General features: G+C 41.7%; 1 protein-coding gene across 33 annotated transcripts in view; it reads left to right on the forward strand.

Annotated features, from left to right (window-relative positions):
• The window catches only part of nrxn1 (neurexin 1), a 1,413,544-nt gene that overhangs the window by 616,174 nt on the left and 776,590 nt on the right, over positions 1 to 20,780 (forward strand). The window lies entirely within an intron of this gene.

Raw genomic sequence — 20,780 nt, forward strand, 5'->3', positions numbered from 1 at the left:
TAGATGTCTAAAGGAATTGCTGTTCCCTGCGGGGAAATGTATGTCCCTCTTGATATTACTTGTAATTAATTGGAGGACATTACAATAACATTAAATTTATGATGCATCTGATCTTGCTTCAGTGCTATCCATGCCATAATTCCTCAAAGTTTACCCCATGCACCATTTTATAACAGTGGAAATGTTACAGCATGTATTGCAAAATATTACACAATATGTCATTACGTATATCCCTGTTATAATCATGTATTAATAAATGCATTAGGGAAAAGTTTACCTTTTGCAAAGGTGTTGATTATATAAATTTGCTTTTCTTTAATTTCATAAAAATCTAATATTAAGTTTTGGGAGTGAAATTCATCTTGGGCAACAGGTACAATATTTACTGTAACTGATAGGTAATGCTTAGTTTAGAGATACAGCATGGAAGCAGGCCCTTTAGCCCACTGAATCCAGGCTGACCATTGATCACCCATTCACACTAGTTTTATGTTATTCCACTTTCACATCCACTCCTTACACACTGGGGAGAATTTACAAAAGGCCAAAATTCTTTGGTATGTGGAAGGAAACCGGAACACCCAGAGGAAACTCGTATGGTCACTGTGAGAACGTGCAACCTCCCCAATGACAGCACCTGAGGTCAGGAACAAGCCCGGGTCTCTGGCGCTGTGAGGCAGCGACTACCACTGTGCCACTTTGTCTTATATGCTGCAACTTGAAAGAAAACTTGTAAAACTATGTCCAAAGTTTTGAAATCTGCCCATTTAGATTCCCTACTTATCCTTGTTATCAGCTCTTAGGGCTTCCCATTAGTAGACTTTACGAGTGACACTCCTACTCCCCCCACCAACATCTCTCGGCAACCACTGCCTCCATCACACAGCAGATCACAGACCCCAGCAATGCACCACTCAGCCATTGGCATCCTCATTTATTCCATCCAGCCCTCCTCAGAGCATGTCCTATCTGTGACCTGAATACCTCAGACCACTTCACAAGAGCGGATATATCAGAGGAAGGACATTAGTTTGTACAGTTTGCCATTTCTCCATTTTCCCAGCATTACAACCTGCACACCTGCCGCTGATTTACTCAGATCAGATTCAGATCAGATTCAATTTTAATTGTCATTGTCAGTGTACAGTACAGAGACAACAAAATGCATTCCGCTTCTTGGCCTCAGCTTCTTGGCCTCAAAATCTTCTATTAGGTTTCACATGCAAAACCATTTTGAAGAGAGGCCCAACACTCAGCATCGATTTCCACTCAGAAATATTTCTCGATGTTGTCATAATTAGGCCTTTCGGCCCATCAAGTCTTCTCCACCATTCAATCATGGCAGTGGCGAGTGGAGTGCCGCAAGGCTCGGTGTTGGGGCCGCAACTGTTTACCATATATATTAATGATTTGGAAGAGGGAATTTGGAGCAACACTAGCAAGTTTGCAGATGACACAAAGCTGGGTGGCAGTGTGAACTGTGAAGAGGATGTTAGGAGGTTGCAGGGTGACCTGGACAGGTTGAGTGAGTGGGCAAATGCGTGGCAGATGCAGTATAATATAGATAAATGTGAGGTTATCCACTTTGGCGGCAAAAACAAGGGGGCAGATTATTATCTCAATAGGGTTAGGTTAGGTAAGGGGGTGGTGCAGCGAGACCTGGGTGTCCTTGTACACCAGTCACTGAAAGTTGGCATGCAGATACAGCAGGCAGTGAAGAAAGCTAATGGAATGTTGGCCTTCATAAGAAGAGGATTTCAGTATAGGAGTAAAGAGGTTCTTCTGCAGTTGTATAGGGCTCTGGTGAGACCACATTTGGAGTATTGTGTACAGTTTTGAGGAAGGACATCCTTGTGGATGAGGCAGTGCAGCGTAGTTTCACGAGATTGATCCCTGGGGTGGCGGGACTGTCATATGAGGAAAGATTGAAAAGACTAGGCTTGCAGTATAGAAGGATGAGGGGGATTCTTACAGAAACATATACAATTATAAAAGGACTGGGCAAGCTGGATGCAGGAAAAATGTTCCCAATGTTGGGCGAGTCCAGAACCAAGGGCCACAGTCTTAGAATAAAGGGGAAGCCATTTAGAACTGAGGTGAGAAAAAACGTTTTGCACCCAGAGAGTTGTGAATTTGTGGAATTCCCTGCCACAGAGGGCAGTTGAGGCCAAATCACTAGAGAGAGCTCTAGGGGCTAGTGGTATCAAGGGATATGGGGAGAAGGCAGGCACGGGTTATTGATTGGGGACGATCAGCCATGATCATAATGAATGGCGGTGTTGGCTCGAAGGGCCAAATGCCCTCCCCCTGCACCTGTTTTCTATATTTCTATTTATCTCCCTCCTAATCCCATTCTCTTGCCTTCTCCCCATAACCTCTGACACCTGTACTAATCAAGAATCTAGCTATCTCTGCCTTAAAAAAAATCCATTGACTTGGCCTCCATGGGCCTCTGTGGCAAAGAATTCCACAGATTTGCCACCCTTTGTCATCTTTGTCAAGATTTTATTTTTTCATCAGTAGATCCTGATGTGCTTCATTATTAATTGGTGTTGTTTAAGGATCTGGGAAGAGATTTTGCCATGCCAAGAAAATGCAACAGCCAGACCAAAACGTCTTGTATGTTAATGCTTTCAGCAGCAAAATTCTAGTGTATATGAAGCCCAGGGAAAAAACAGCCCAAATGCGGGAAGTTGGGAGACTCATCAGTTATAGATTCCAGGGTGGGATTTGGGATTAGTCATGTGTAGAAGAGAATTGGATTCATAGTTATACAGCAAAAAAACAGCCCTTCAGCCCACCTCATCCATATTGACCAAATTGCCTACATGAGGTCTGCTTTGCGTGCTTTTGGATCATCACCCTCTTTCCTATTCATGTACCCAACCAAACATCAGCCCACGGATCCCTATAGATCAAATTTCCTCTCGTCAGACAAATCTTATCTGAGGAGTGAATATTGGAAGTTGCGTGCAGGCAGCAGGCATTTAGGATTTTGGAATTTCATCATCGTCTATATCTATCGTTGCCCTTTACCCTTACTTTCAGTCTGAAGAAGGGTCTTGACCCGAAACGTCACCTATTCCTTTTCTCCAGAGATGCTGTCTGACCCACTGAGTTAATCCAGCTTTTTGTGTCTATCTTTGGATCATTCGGATCTCTTCTGGGATGAACTGTCCTAGGGGAATGAATTGCACCTGAAGTGGAAGGGGACCAATATCCTGGGAGGACGATTTGCTGGTGCAACCAGGAGGGTTTAAACCAGGAGGGTCTTGGAGCAGAATGGAGGCAGATGAGATGTTGAGGACAAATACTGTATTCAAAGAGAGAAAGATTAGCAGATAGGATAGGCAGGTGCATGACAAAGATAGAGGAAAGAACAGTGGCTTAAAGTTCATTTATTTCAATGCTAGTGGGTTAACAGGCAAGGTGGATGAATTTAGGATTGAGATTGGCTCAATGGACAGGGATATTATGCATTAACAGAAACATGGCTGAAAGAAGGGCAAGACAGGCAGTTCAATGCTCGAGGGTATAAATGTTACAGGAATGATAGAAATGCAGGCAAGAGAGGAGGGAATGTTGCCTTAAAGATCAGGAAGGTCAGAGCTACAGTGCTCAAAGGGGATATTTTGGGGGATCACCCAGTGAGGCTTGTGGATAGAACTTGGGAACCAGGATGGAATGATTATTTTCATGGGGCTGTATTATAGGCCTCCTACTAGTCAATATAAATTAGAGGAGCAGATGGGCAGGGAGATTGAAGATGGCTTCAAAAATAATGTGGTATTTTGTGGTATAAGATTTCAACGTATTTAATATTGACTGGATCTTCCCAGGTTGGGCAAGGCGGAATTTGATAATGTGTCCGAGAAATGTTCCACAAGCAATATATAAAGGCACCTGCTAGAGAAAGAGCAATGCAAGAGCTTCAGGCACGAGGTAGGACAAGTGACTGAAGGGTGAACACTTTGGGACCAATGACCATAATTCAATTTGTTTTAAAGCAGTTATGGAGAAGGATAGGATAGGCTCACAATATAACATCCTACAATTGGCCAAGACCTATGTTGGAGACATGAGGTGGAAACTTGCAGTGTTCAGAATGTTGGAGGAATGCTACAGATAATGCAGCAACTGTGGAGGGAAATGGACAGACAACATTTTGCACTGGGACTTTTCTTCAGACTGGTTGGAGACACGGGGAAACACGGAAAAAGAGAGCTGGGCTGAGTCAGAACCTGGAAAGTGATGTGGATACATGTTATGGGAGGGAGGTTACTGATAATGGGCGGAATGGATGACAAGGGCTAGAGATGAAAAGGTGACAAAACAGTCAGATAAGGAGGAGACCTGCTGCCCAATGCTGCTGTAAATAACATTCCCCCAATTTAATACCCTCCCCCCCAAACCCCCCCCCCCCCCCCCCCACCCCCAAGATCCAGTCTTATCCTTATTCATAATAATATGTATACTTTTATTCAAATTTAAAAAAAGAACCAGCAAGAAATGGTACATAGATTATGTACTAAACATTTCTAGCATTTATGTACAGGTGCACAACCTTTTATCCGAAAGCCTTGGGACCAGACACATTTCGGATATCGGACATTTTCGGCTTTCGGAATGGAAGATTTTTAGCGTAGATTAGGTAGGTAGCGCTGGCGGCTTGGAAAGTCTGGAGCGGCTGCCTCCTCTCCGGAGACCGGGGAATCATTGTAAATCATTGCTTAAATGTTAGTCAGTAAATTTGGAGGGATTTTATGTGGTGGGGGTGAAGGGGGGAACTTTAATTCTTAGTCCCCTACCTGGTCAGAGAGGCGGGGAGCGGGCAATGCCTTTCCGGGTCGCCATGCAGTACTGTGCCGCGGCTCCCACATCACAGAGCTGGGGCTGTGGCCGGCTGCGCTGGATTTGGATTTGTAGCGCCGCGCAGCCAGGGATAGAGTTCGCCGTGGTCGGAGCTACAACCGGCGCCGCCCGTGGCTGGACCACCGCAGCCCGGACCGCTGTGGGCCGCGGCTCCCAACATCGTGGAGCTGGGGCTGCGGTGGTCCGGTCACGGGCGGCGCCGGTTGTAGCTCCGACCACGGCGAACTCTACCCCTGGCTGCGCGGCGCTACAAATCCAAATCCAGCGCAGCCGGCCACAGCCCCAGCTCCACGATGTTGGGAGCCGCGGCACAGCGGTCCGGAGCTTACTGCACGGCGACCCGGTAAGGCATTGCCCGCTCCCCGCTTCTCCGACCAGGTAGGGGACTAAGAATTAAAGTTCCCCCCAAAAGCCCACCAAACTAACTGACTAACATTTAAGCAATGATTTACAATGATTCCTACCCTCCCGCGCAATATACACTCACCCAATATACTCTCACCTTCTCTTTTATGAATGGGGATTTAGTTCCCCTTTGTTGGAGGACCGACCGGAGGTTCCGCTGTCACCTCTGCGGGCCGCCCTCGGTGAACGTTTTCAAGGACCTTTCTTCAAGGACCGAAAAAATGTCCGCTATTCGGAGGTTTTCGTTATTTGGATCTTCGGATAAAAGGTTGTGCACCTGTACTACATATAGGATCAAATAATTTTCCAGGCTGGATATAATGACAATACAAAAATAAAAACAATGCATATGTTATTTCGATCTAGGTTTCTGTGCATGACAAGATTGATGGAGTATTAATGCACAAACAAAGGAATTTCAAGAAATTTACTGGGAGGTTGATGACTCTGCCCTTTTATTTTTTAAAAGCTAATGGCAAAATCGTGCAAGCCAGCAGCTTATGGTAACTCTCAAATCACAGAGCTCCTCTTCCCATCTAGACATTACTGGGCCGTTAACACATTAACACCAAAAGCACATTAATTTCATCATTATCTTGTCTGGCAAAATTCATTGGATCAGATTTTTATTTAAATAGGAAAGCATGCTGAACCATAGATAGTGAAGAATATACATTTAGACGGAGAGCTCCAGAAAATAAATGTTTTAATCACCTAAAACATTTCATTTGATTGGGAGAGTAATAACTCATAAATATAATGTGGACAATCTAGAGCAGATTTTGCAGAATTAATGTGACAATTGCAATTAAACCCAAAGGGGAATACCAGATAAAACCCAAACTATCTTTATCCTCTTGAGCAATGTTCCATTATGCTTCATCGTTGTCTCTCCCTGTGAATTATTGAGGACATTCACTTGAATGTTGCCTGGGTGGAGTGTCAAAATGCATTTGAAGATACTGGGTCTGTTTCCCTGGAGCTGAGGAAGTTACAAAGAGACCGGATTGAGGTACATAGAATTATGAAGGGTATGGATGAGGTAAACTGGAGCAAATACTTTCCCGTAGATATGAGGGGTAGATAATACCACAGGACATTGATTTAAGGTAAGAGTTTAAGAGGGGATCTGAGGGGGATCATTTTCATACAGAAAGTGGTGAGTGTTGCCTGAGGGAATGGTGGTAAGAGTCATTGGAAATATCGAAGAACTGTGTAGATGAACATGAGTTACTTGGGCATAGCAGGCAATGGATCAAGTATTGAATTAATACAAATGGGTGCCCATTGCTTAGCATGGGCAAGTTGGGCTAAATGGCCCATTTTCATGCTGTATGATACTATGATTTGTTTACATAGACATTATCCCAATGCCTACTGAATGTCAGTGTGTAACGTTTTCCTTTCAAGAATCTTTGCCAGTTTTACCCTTTAATAAGGTTTGATTTAACCAATTAAAAAACAAGCAATACATGAAGAAATAATATGTCCTGTGTTTTAACCATCTCCTTTGAACTTCAGTCTTGCTTTTAGACTTCTTCCCAGCCTTGCACATTCTTTTTTCAGCAATCTCCCCTTGATTTATGCATCCCTATATATCATTGAGCCTCAAACACAATGACCTCGATGAAAAGCATTAGTTCTGAAATTCCTCGCCAATGGTGGGCACCATATGTTTTAATTAGGCTGAGATTCCCCAGCATATGTCTGAGAATTTCACTTTTGTATCTCGAATGTGGTTAAATGTAGCACAAATTTGTGATTCCATTGATTTCAAAGCAGAGAATAAAGGTACGATGTTAAACTATTCATCTTTTGTGTGTTTGGTGACTGTGGAAGGTTAGTCATTATACTCTTATCTGGCTAGTCTTAGCCATGCTCTTAATTCAATGCATCAATGCACCAGTTAAACCCAGTTGCATGGCTTAAATCCTCATTGAAAGGATTTAATGCTGGGTCTGGTAATAACAAAAAAATAAATATAGGCCATGGAAGTATGGAAGCAGCAATTATTTCTTAACAAACTAAGATAAAGATTGAGAAGAAATTAAGATAAAGATTGAGAAGATAAAATTCAAAATGTTGTGGATGAGAATAAAGCTGAAGCATAAAGTAAAAACAAAATAAACAAAGTAAGAGGCAGTAATGGGAACTGTTTCCACAAAATAATGTAAGAGAAATATATGTTGTGAGAAACAAACTCATCATTGTCAATAGGAAACTTGCATCTGCAGAGCAATGCGGACATGTGGAGATCAGACCAAAAAAGCATTAGAGAAAGATAGATTATAAATGCATAGAAAAGTAAAAAGGAAGAAGACAAAATGGAATATGAAGAGATTAGGAAATAGTGAAAAAGAAAAGAGATCCAGAAATAGAATTACCATTAAGTCTCGATCACAAAATAATTAAAAATAAGTCAGGCTAGGCATTTGGCTACAAAGAGAAAAACTACAAACTTGGGGAAAGGCAGCAAAATGACAAAAAAATATTGAATAATTACTGTCTTTATTTATAAAGATGATGAACAAACTAAAAAGAAAAGATGTATAATAACATGCAATGATGGAGATAATGAATATAACCAAGGAGAGGATTATCGTGTTGGTCTGAATGTATTGGATCAACTTCTGAAATATCAGTTTAAGTTTAGCTTAGTTTTGAGATATTTATTTATTTATTTATTTATTCCGAACAAGTAAAGACATTAACGACATTAATATTAACAAAATCGAAATTATCAAACAATTGGACATTACAATCAATATTTACAAAGCAATGAGAAGAACAAAATCAAAGTTCCAATGTCCAACTCTGTGTCTGTACAAGCTCGAAAAGGAGTGAGAAGAAGAATAACTTATTAAATCTCACCCCTTTTCCCCAACACTTCTACCATATTTAAAAATCAATTCATTACTAATAATAATACTACCCTAGGCAATTTCCCATAATACCTACAGACATATATATACATACAACTATTATGTACATACAAACCTCATAACTGAAGTACCCAAACATAAGTAAACAATAGTAAAGCAATAGATAAACACTAACCCCCACTTGTCAACCATCCCCTCCATCCCTGTACCCCTTGAGAATTATTTTTTTATATATCATTTTAAAATGATTCATGTTTGTGCATTGCTTCAATTCCCCGTTCAATTTATTCCACACTCCTACTCCACAAACCGAAATACAAAAGGTTTTTCTAGTCGTACGGACTTTTTGTTTCTTAAAGTTAAATATTCCTCTTAAATTGTAACCCCCCACACGATCGTTAAATAATTTTTGAATGTTTCCAGGTAAATTTTTATTTTTGGCCCTAAACATTATCTGAGCTGTTTTGAATGTAACCAAATCTTCTAATTTTAATAATTTTGACTCTAAAAATAATGGATTCGTATGACCCAGATACTTAGCATTATGGATAATACGAATTGCTCTTTTTTGCATCATGGTTAATGAGTGTATCAAATTTTTATAGTTATTACCCCAGACTTCTGCACAATAATTTAAGTAGGGTAAAATCAATGAACAATAAAGAATACGGAGTGATTTGTAATCCAGAGCTTACTTTTACTTGTAATACAGAGATACTTTTTGACAATTTTAATTTTACATGTTTAATATGTGATTTCCAGCTTATTTTATCGTCAATTATAACCCCAAGAAATTTATTTTCATGCACTCTTTCAACTTCCACCCCATGGAACAGGAAGCTTTGGCCCATCGAGTTTGCATCGACCAGCGATCCCCGTACACGAGCACTAACCTACACATTAGGGACAATTTACAATCTTTGCCGAAGCACCTACAATTCTGTACATCTTTGGTGTGTGGGAGGAAACTGGAACACCCGTGGAAAATCCTTGCGGTCCCTGGGAGAACTTACAAACTCCGTACAGACAGCACCTGTAGTCAGGATCGAACCTGAGTTTCTGGTGCTGGAAGGCAGCAACTCTACCGACTAGCCACCATTCTTTTAAAATATTCACATAGGAATAACAGAGGCAATATTAGCTTTAAATGGAATGTGAGTTGCCCCTAAGTACCTGTTTCCATGCTGTAAATAACTGAGAAGAGAAATAAAATGAGAAAAAAAACAGAGAGAAAAAAAATTGATTTATTGCAAGTTGGAGTGGAGATGCACCCAAAATGGCTTGCTTGACTTGTGCAGGAGTGTGACATCAATAACCATTTCAATGTTGGCTCCAGTCAGGTGTGCTGAAGCCCAAGGCCCCAGCCATAATTGATCAGGTAGCGTGTGTCCTGTTTCCAAAACCGAGCCTGGAACGTTGTGTTGGCTGGTAGATATCGGGCCTATGCAGAGTGGGATGTGGTGTGCATATTCTTACACTGATGGATTAATATTTGTCGGGAGCATGTCCACTGACTCTAATGTTTTATGGGACGTGAGGCATCGGCTGCAGCCTCACACTTATGGATAGATGGTTGAGGTGCTGTGAGGACTGGAGAGAACCCAGCACCTATGGGTAGAATGATGATGATGTGGAGGGATAGGAGGTTGGGGCCTGAGATCATGTGTTTATGTGGCAACAGATAAAGTTTATGTTGGTGGGATTGAAGAAGAAAGGAGATTGACCCCTATGCTTCAGAAGATCAAAGTGATAGGAGAATAGAATAGGTGATAAATGGACTAGGAGGCTCGGACGTTGAAAATAATTAACTTACAGTATGCTGGTGCAGTGCCAAGATGTCCAGGCTGTCATGTGCTTGTACCTGTGACACGATGGTCCAAGTTCTCATGCAGTGCTTCAAAAGAAGTGATAAACGCGATGACTCTGAAGGAAAAAAGGATTTGCAATTCCATAATGATGAATGATAATGAATGAATACGTTTATGAATGAATAAGTTTATTGGCCAAGTATTCACATACAAGGAATTTGCCTTGGTGCTCCTCTTGCCATTGACAACAAAGGACAAAGGACATTTATTGTCACGTACACCAATTGGAGTAGTGACATTTGAGTTGCCATTTGCAGCACACCAATAAAAATAAAACACAACATTAAAGAATTTAACATTGAATATAAAAACATCCCCCCACAATGGTTCCCACTGTGAGGGAAGGCAACAAAGTCCAGTCCTCTTCCTCTTGTTCACACATGGTCGGGCCTATTGAGGCCTCCGTAGTTGCCGCATAGGCGGCCCGATGTTACAGGCCTTCTCGCCGGATGATGGAGCTCCGGCGTCGGGAGAACACTCTCAGCGGCTTGGAGTGTCTGGAACGGCCGCTTCCTCCCTAGAGACCGCGACTCCCGAAGTCTACAGGCGGTGCTGGTTGGAGCTCCAACACTGGCGATCTCGGCGAGAGATCCCAGGCTCCGCGGTGTTTAAATCCAGCGCCACCCTGCAGTTGGATGCTCCTCGACCACAGCTCCGCGATGTGGGAGTCGGCGGTCTCAGCACTCTAGAGCTTATCACACAGCGACCTGGGTAAGGCATCGCCCGCTCCGTGATGGTGCTTCAGCGCTGTGCCGCCGCTGAAGCTGAGGTTCTGGCCGGTCCCGGCAGTAAACGCTGCTCCAGTCCCGTTGGTACGCTGCGAGGAAGGGGCGAAGATGCGGCTCGGAGGAAAGCCGCATCTCCGACCAGGTAGGGACTGAGAAATACATTTTCCCCCCCACCCCCACCCCCCACATAAAAAGACGACCTCCAAAACAAAAACTTTCACCACACTAAAAATTAAAAAAAGGGTGAAAGGACAAACAGCTGCAGGCAGGGCAGTCATAGTTGACAGCGCCCCAACATGACATACAGTGACAGTTAGGAATGACACATAAAACATTGAACATTAATAATAAAATATTATTGATTAAACGTGAATTAAATAAAATACCAGAGCAAAAGGAGGCTACAGATTTGTTGTTAATGAGTAGAGCTACTACTCATGGAAAAAAACTGCTTTTATGTCTGGTTGTGGCAGCTTTTAATGTTGAACAAACAGCAGTGTGCAATTGAAATTCCAGGTTGTAATACTTGGCAAGTGCAGTAAATGTGCCTAACTGGAAGATGCATGAAGATAAAATGGTGCCGGGCGAGAACTGGCATCACCATGTTGTAATTAATTTATCTTTCTCCAAGTAATTATCTGGTTTTAGACAATGAAAGGATATTGGTAGGTCTACCCTGTCCTTACATTTGGAAGTATTTGGCGAGAGACAATTGTTGGTGCTACTCTTATGCTTTGAAGTGTCAACTGGAATAAAGCCTGCATCAATAATACTTGGAGAAAGGAAGGGATCACTGCTGCCTGGCAAACAATGAGCTTGGTGTTAGGTTTGAGTTCTTTATCTCTGTTCTTTGAAAGTTTTGCTGATGCAGTGAACACAGTGAATTCTGCATCAATATCTGTCCTCCTTGAGAAGTGGCTCCTGAGGATGATAAGTGATCTGCATGAACCAGGGTTTTGATTGTTGGGAGATAGATAAGTACCTAATTCTACTCTCTCAAGACTGAAATGGTGTCAAATGACTTTAATTTGCTATTTGCAATCCCCATTAACCACATCCATTAATCTGATGACTAATCTTTGAGCTCAGCAAAACCAGTTGAATAAAATCAATGGAGTTACAAAATTCTAGGTATAACACTTCAAAATTAATTATATTCAACTAACTGCAAGAGGATTTAGGAGCTGCATATTAATAGAGATTAGGAGATGTCTTGACAGCATTTAAAATCAGAATATAAGTATCAATGCATCAATTAAACAGAAAAATAACTTTGTAACATACCCAAAGATTTGTTATAGTGGAATTTAGTTTTTGATGGAATTAATTAATACCTTGCTGATAAATATTTAACACATTTAGTAGTCCCTTTCATGTATAAAAACGTAATAATCAACATCACAGAGAAGAGCCTGTTCCATAAAAGATACAGGAAAATTTAATCACAAAATTACTATTTGGCCAAAATCGATGCTTCATGATTTTCAGCAAATCATTTTATTCCTTCTTTGTTCATTTTTTCTTAAATGTATCCATTTAAGCTATCTTCAGCTTATCCATATGATAATACCCCATGTTCACATCACACCATATCAATGTCCCTGGATTTAGCCTTGATCGCAAACAAAAAAATCGTTTTATCTGCTTTATCATTACTTGAAAGATCTCTGAAGGTATATCTCAGCCTTCGCTTTTCTTCAGAAAATATGCCCAGTATGTTCAATCTATTCAACATTTCATTGTCCAATACCTGTGTAAAACATCACACCCTTTTTCAAAAGACTTATTCTTACATTGTGAGCATCATGGTGCATTGTATTCTGAATGTAGTCTATTCCATTTCCTGTTGGTTTGGCATAACTTAATTGCTTTTCAATTCTACTGAACCTCCAATGCTTTGTTTACACTTTATTTACAACCATTGTTGATCTATATAGGAAATTTTAATGATTTGTTATAGTGTACTAATGGATTCCTTCGCTTTTCTATCCCATTTAAAAAAAAAATGCTGCCCAGTGTATTTTTCCTGGCATAGGAGATGATATAGTCCAATTCCCAATAACATGTTTATTTTTCAGACTTAATGATTTCATGTACTTGTCTGTTTGCTTTCAACTTAATACAACCCCCCCCCCCCCCCCAGCCTGTTGTAATTATAACCATGAGCCAATATACCTATAAAGGATGAACAGCGATACTCAGTAGATTTTCATAAAGCCTTTGATAAGGTGCCACATGTTAGGCTGCTTAGGAAGATGAAAGCAAAGGGCAGGTACTAACTTGGAGAGCAGGTTGGCTGGATGGCAGAAGACAAAGAGTGGCAATAAAGGGTTTTTTTCTGGTTGGCTGCCAGTGACTAGCGGAGTTCCGCAAGGGACGGTGCTGGGGCTGCTACTCTTCACGTTATATATTAATGATTTGGATGAGGGGATTGAAGGCTTTGTGGCAAAGTTTGCGGATGACAGAAAACTAAATGGAGGGGCAGGTAGTGCAGAGAAAGCAGGGACTCTGCAGAAGGACTTGGTCAGGTTGGGAGAGCGGGCAGAGAAGTGGCAGATAGAATATAGTGAAGCAAAGTGTAGAGTCATGCATTTTGGCAGTAGGGTTAAAGGTGTAGACTCTTTTCTAAATGAGGTGAGAATCCAGAAATCAGAGGTGCAAAGGGACTTGGGAGTGCTGTTGCAGGATTCCCAAAAAGTCAATCTGCAATTCGAATCGGCAGTAAAGAAAGCAAACCTAATTTGCCCATTTATTTCAAGAGGGCTCATATACTAAAGCAGGGATGTAATGTTGAGGCTCTATAAGAAACATAGAAACATAGAAATTAGGTGCAGGAGTAGGCCATTCGGCCCTTCGAGCCTGCACCGCCATTCAATATGATCATGGCTGATCATCCAACTCAGTATCCTGTACCTGCCTTCTCTCCATACCCCCTGATCTCTTTAGCCACAAGGGCCACATCTAACTCCCTCTTAAATATAGCCAATGAACTGGCCTCAACTACCTTCTGTGGCAGAGAATTCCAGAGATTCGCCACTCTCTGTGTGAATTTCTTTTTTCTCATCTCGGTCCTAAAAGATTTCCCCCCTATCCTTAAACTGTGACCCTTTGTTCTGGACTTCCCCAACATCGGGAACAATCTTCCTGCATCTAGCCTGTCCAACCCCTTAAGAATTTTGTAAGTTTCTATAAGACGCCCCCTCAGTCTTCTAAATTCTAGCGAGTACAGGCGCTGGTAAGGCCACATTTAGAATATTGTGAGCAATTTTGGACACTATATCTGAGGAAGGATGTGCTGGCTCTGGAGAGGGTCCAGAGGAGGTTTACAAGAATTATCCCAGGAATTAGTAGGTCAACCTATGATGAGTGTTTGTCGGCACTGGGCCTGTGCTCGCTGGAGATTAGAAGAATGAGGGGGGACCTTATTAAAACATACAGTATAGTGAAAGGCTTGGATGGAGTGGATGTGGAGAGGATGTTTCCATTAGTGGGAGAGCCTAGAGGTCATAGCCTCAGAATTAAAAGATGTTCTTCATGAAGGAGGTGAGGAGACATTTCTTTAGTCAGAGGGTGGTCAATCTATGGAATCATTTGCCACAGAAGACTGTCAAGGCCAATCAATAGATATTTTTAAGGCAGAGATGAATAGAGTTTTGATTAGTACAGGTGTCAGAGGTTATGGGGAGATGGCAGAAGAATGGGATTAGGAGGGAGTGAAAGATCAGCCATGATTGAATGGCGGAGTAGACTTGATGGGCCTAATGGCCTTATTCTACGCCTGTTCCTTATGACCTTATGATAGCCCCAGAACTGATCCCTATGGGATTCCACTTACTCTTTTTTTCTACCTACTGAGCTCATTTTTTTGCGCTGTTTCTTTTGTAGCCCTCATGTGTCATTCCATAGGTTTTCCCCAACTCTTCATTCTATAATGCGGTACCATGTCAAAGCGCTTTTGAGAATTCTTGTTTTTTTGCTCAGACTATGCTGTTCCAATCTGTTGGTGGCTTGAAAGAAAAGCTAGAACAGGATTAATTTGGTCGTGTAGGATGTTCCTTTTTGGAATTCATAATTCATACTTTTTATTGTAATTTATATTTTGTTTAATTGAATTTTCTATTAGATCAGGGACTGAATAATCCTATTATCTCTTTCATCACGATTGTTCAGCTGTTTCAACTATAACCTGTGGTTCCCCTGACTTCTCATTTAAAATATAGGAAGAGTAGAATACAGTAGAAATATAGGAAGAGCACACTTCAATACATAACATAGGAAATATAATCAAAATCTTAATTGTACTTTGACCTTAAACAATCTAAACAGGAAAAAAAACAATACAATCCACCTTGGTGACTTTAATTGCAGGGTTAGAGAAAGCATAAACATTTGGCAAAATGTTTGGAAACTAAGGAGCGGAGAAAACTAAAGGCAAGGTAGTCTTTCTGACAGAGTGCTTGAAATGCAGGCTTATTTTAATTAATACGTTTGTCAGAGAAACAAGTACTAGATGTATGATTACACTATTTACCCAGTGACCCCTACTGGAATAGATAATCATTTAAGCAAATTACATACCTTACCTATTCACATTGGTGAGTGCTGAATCAACCATTGCCAAATCTGGATTGTCCTCTTCATCATGTGATGGCTTTGGGACAAGGTTGATGTCTACTACCTTCCTTTGCAGTAAAGACTTTTCCACTTACCTTCACACTTGCTGTTCCTGCATGATAACCTTTTACATTTAATGTGTAAAGACACTCAAATTTCACTTAGTGAGTAGTCCTTTCTTGATTAAAGATTGGGGGACTGGGTGGTTTGGAGGGGTTTGTTGCAAAAAAGTTGGGAAGTGGGAGAAAATTGTTAAGAGTTTTCTAACTGCCAAAAATAGCCAAGGTATGTTTCTTCTGCCTACTGAACAAAAAGCTGAAATGACAGAATTAAAACAACAAGGAAACATCCATGAAAGTCAGTACAGGGATTTGGCGTCAAATGAACCATCTAACCAAATCCTCCCATTCTATTCAATCCTATGCTATTTAGTATTCCAGACATGAATACAATGTAAATTTCTCCACATCATATTTAGTGAGTGAGCTCATTTAGATTGCTTTGTGTAATAAAGTGATTACTATTTTACAGGCTTTCTCTCCCAGCAAAAGTGCCAATTTGCATGTAGCATTAAATTGAAGTACCCCATCAATGAAATACAGATGACTTTGTTTGATTACACTGGTGCAAAATGCCATTTTCTAGCAATGTGTCATTAGGTCAGGACAGTATTCTCTGGAGGAGAGCAATTCCTTTCCTTGCAATGACGACCACAGCTGCATGTGTTTAATTTTCAGATTTCTCACATGATAAAATGATAGGAAATTACGTGCATAGGCACAGTGACCCAACCATTCAACGTCATCATGCTTGATCTGATCTTGGTCTCAGTTCTACTTTTCCCATATTCCACATAACCCAACTCCCCTTTAAACAAAATCTGTCAATTTTAGCCTTGAATATATTGAGCGATGCATTCTTTTTTCCAGCCACTGAGTTTGGTGTGGTAGAAACATATTTCCATATGGTAAATGTTTCCCTTGATGCTTGACCAATAATTGGCTCATCCCATCATTCCCAATGAAGCAAATTTGGCTATTGTACAGTAGGTGAGGTCGGGGGGAGATCCCCCCCGCCACGGGTACCATGTAATCCCGTGCTACCTCTTCCATGCAGATAGTCGGCAATTAAACCGTCTCCACCACCTGGTTTGCCAGGTGAGGAGGGGGCTGAGGACCCCGCACCAGGACCAAAAACAAGACCTGTCAAAGGGCGGATGAGCTTCTAGTGAGCCAACGACCATCCACACTTCAGGAGAAGTTGCGATCACTGTCGTACAAAGCATTGTAAGGAATGATGATAAAGCACACACACCAAAATCCTATACTTCCAGTGGCGGAAGTCCGCAGGAACTGGAGGACAGAGATGTGTGGTGCGTCCGTCACCGTTCCCGTTGGAAACCAGCACCACTGTGTCGCTAATGTTTTCAATGATGACGAATGAATGACAGTTGTTCCCTTCATTTAAGATTAAGATTCATACAGATTGGAACGTTCCTTATGATCACAAGTCTGATAATCCATGTGAAGACTCACAATGTGGTTGGTTAAATGGACGAAACTTCTCAAGGTTTTTTATATCTACATATTTTGTTGATATAATCAGAATACCCCCCTTCTATGAGAGAGAATAATTTAGTTACAGCTGGTGCAGCAACAACCAATTTTATTAAATGACATAAAGTTCCTTAAACCTTGGTAAAGAAACTGAAAAATTGGAGTAAGAATATGCTATAACCCCCTTTTGAGTCTCCCTGCCATACATTGTACTCATGGCGTTGGTGTCTAGACATCTGTCACCTTTTTAAGTACTTTTTGTGGATTGCGGCCTTTTTTGTGTAACGTCCACTGGCAGAGAATTCCCCACTTTGAAGAAAATGTCCCTTATTGGTTTTTACTGTGGTCTCTGATTCTTGACAAGCCAGCCAGAGGAAGCTTTCTGCCTGCGATCAATTTGTCAAATCCTGTCAGAGTTTTCTATGTCTCTGTGAGATCTCATCTTATTCTTCAAAACCAGTGAATTTCAGGCCTTCTCAATCAAATGTCTCCAATATGATTGTCCCACCATCCCAGCAGTTAGTTTGGCGACCCTTCATGGCACTCCTTCTAAGGTAAGTATTATCTTTTAGTGAGTAGAAACAAGGAACTTCAGATGCTAGTTTCCAAAAAAAAAGCAGTGCTGGAGTAACTGCGAGTCAGACAGCATCTCTGGAGAACAAGGTGAGGTGATGTTCCAAGTCGAGAATCTGCTTCAGGGTAAGGAGCCCAAATTTGCAAATATTAGTCCAGACATTATCTCACCAAGTCACTGTAGGCTTCTAGGAAGACAGCTTTACTCATTGACCTAAACCATTTTGCAATGAAGTCAACAATTTGCAGCATCTGCATGTTTGGTTTCATTGACTGATGTGCAAGGATGCATACCATCTTTCTGCATCAACAATTCCCAATGTATCACTGTTTAAATAATACTCTGCCTTTCTGTTTGCCTTACTGAAGATGCTAACTTCACATTCATCGCAAAATACTGGATTGGCTATTTATTTGCTCCCTTCAAACTGTCCAAATTGCTTTGAGATGTCTTTTCAACCTCTTCAGAACTCTGAACACTCAGTTTCATGTCTTCGAAAACCTAGAACAATTGTAATTGTTTCCCTCATCAAACATTGACCAGTATTGTGGATGGCTAGACCTAAGTAACTCGACTCCATTCAAGGACCCAAGCAGTCGTTCCAGGTGCGACGGAGGTTCACCTGTATCTCCTCCAACCTCATTTACTGCATCCACTGCTCTAGATGTCAGCTGATCTACATCGGTGAGACTAAGCGGAGGTTGGGCGATCGTTTCGCCGAACACCTCCGCTCGGTCTGCAAGAACCTACCTGACCTCCCGGTCCTCCCCTTCCTTAGCCCTCGAGCTGTCTGCTCCCATCCCCAGCCCTCGGGCTCCTCCTCCTCCCTTTTTCCTTCCTTCTCCCCACCACCCCCTATCAGTCTGAAGAAGGGTTTCGGCCCGAAACGTTACCTATCTCCTTCGCTCCATAGATGCTGCTGCACCCTCTGAGTTTCTCCAGCATTTTTGTGTACCTTAGACCTAAGTATTGTTCCTTTCAGTACCTGACTGAACCTGTTGTTATTTTTTAAGTGTCCTGTTAAAATATCCAATAGACGCCGGCATTTTCCTTGCTACATTGTTGGAATAACTACTCTGTATTTCCCTATTTAAAAGTAAATGTATTAGCTTTTGCCATATTGTAATATGCAGGGACCGTTTCCCATACTCAATAGAATTTTTGAAAATGCTAAACACTACGTGGCTGCACCTTTCATGGGCGGAAATCCTGTGGGGGTGGGGGGGACCCGTCCCCCCCCCCCCCCCCCATGTTTTGAGAGGTGGGGGACAAACTCCCCCATGTTTTGTGACGTGGGCGCTACAGCCAGTCGCAGGTCGGCTCGCTTGCCCCAGTTCGGGCTGTAGCGCCTGGGTCGTCTCTATGCCCCGGGACTGGCTGTAGCGCCCAGGTCGGCTCGCCTGCCCCACACTCCAAAGACGTGCAGGTTTGTAGGTTAAGTGTTTCGGTAAATTGTCCCTAGTGTGTCAGATGGTGCTAGTGGACGGGGTGATTGCTGGTCGGCGCGTACACGACTGGCCAAAGGACTTGCAGTTCCCAGTTTGCCTGTGCGCCCAGATAGGCTTGCCTGCCCTGCGACTGGCTGTAGCGCCCAGGTCAGCTGGCAGGTCTGGCTATGGCGCCGAGGTCGGCTCGCTTTCCCCAGGTCTGACTGTAGCGACCAGGCCGCCTGCGTGCCCGGGACTGGCTACAGTTCCCAGGTTGGAAAACGATATATTTTTAAAACGCCTGCGGGCCAGGTGATTCGGATCGTGGGCTGTAGGTTGCTGACCCCAGCTTAGATGTTAGGCCTCATTGTCCCCCCCCCCCCCCCCCCCCCCCCCCCCCACACACATTTTAAAAGCGATTTCTGCCCATATCTTTCAGTACCTTGGGTTACAGATTATCAGGTCCTGGGGATTTGTCATCTTTAACTCCCAATAATTTCCCCAGTGCTATTTATTTTACTAGCACCATCTTCTTGAATTCCTTTTCATTAGACTCTTAATTCTCTAGCAATTTCCAAAAAGTTAATTGCTCCCTCTTGCTTAATGATGTTGCCATTTCTTTGATCAACATTATCATGTAAAGGACCTGCGTTTGTCTTCACAATGTTTTTAAATACTTTTTGCATACTTGTTGAAGATCTTTTATTTTCTCTTCGTGTTTCTCTTCTCTCTTCACAAATCTCTTTTTTGCTGTATATGATCAGCAATCTTTCAGCTCTGTCTGGTAAATTTATGTGATGAACACTTTGAGTGTAATATTATCCTTAACTTTATTTGTTATCCATGGTTGGATCATTTTTCCTTTTTGTGTGTTTGCGCCGAAAAGGAAAATATAATTTATTGCATTCATTCCTGAATGAAAACTATAAAGATACTGCACATGCTGAAAACTAACAAAAGCAGAAATTGCCAGAAAAATTCAGCAGGTCGTGCAGCAACTGTTAAAAGAAGTAGTTAACCTTTCAGTTCAAAGATCATTAAATGTTGGCAGTTGCTTATGCACCATCATGACTTTCCAATAAAGCTCCTTAATTTATCCGAGACAAGTTAATCCTTGCAACTTCAAAATGTATTTTGCTTGGGTTCAATATTGAACTTGACTTTTCATCACAATGAACCATTCTGTATTGTTCTCGTCACTCTTCCCTAAGGGGCCCTGCACATTAAAATAACCATAAACCTTTGACACTGAAGAGACCCAAACTAATCTTCTTCCTCTATAGTTCCTCAACATGTTGATCTAAAAACCATCCTATTTAAACTTAAAGTCATCCTTGCAATCACTGCAGATTTGTTCTCTCGTCTATTTGCAGTTTAATATCCCCAGAGCTTGACGTTTTGAGTTGTTTTATGAATATCATGCAAGTTGAGTGGGAGTACTGCGCATCTTTATAACTGCTAATAATGGGGCCTCAGGTAATCTGTTGCATCTTTTGTACTCTTTTCCATCCACCACCTGTTATTTGGTCATTTATTTTGGGTAGGTGGACTTCTGCTGCTTGTAGATCTGTTCCTTTGCCTTTGAGACAGTCTGTATTTCATTGATTGCATTCTAGTTTAAGGCCACATGCAAATTGGCACTTTTGTGGGGAGAGAAAGACTGTAAAGTAATAATTATTTTACAAATCACAAAGCGATGTAAATGAGCTCACTCACAAAAAGTGCATGTGGAGAGAATTTACATAATTGTGTTTGCAGTCCAAGAACTCCTTGCATTAATGATTAATTAGTGCTTGAATCCAGTTTTCACTTTCATCCAACCAAACTGCTTTCCAATAGAGAAGCCAAAAATCT

This window comes from Amblyraja radiata, chromosome 8 (assembly GCF_010909765.2).
Source record: "Amblyraja radiata isolate CabotCenter1 chromosome 8, sAmbRad1.1.pri, whole genome shotgun sequence".
Taxonomy (NCBI): Eukaryota; Metazoa; Chordata; class Chondrichthyes; order Rajiformes; family Rajidae; genus Amblyraja; species Amblyraja radiata.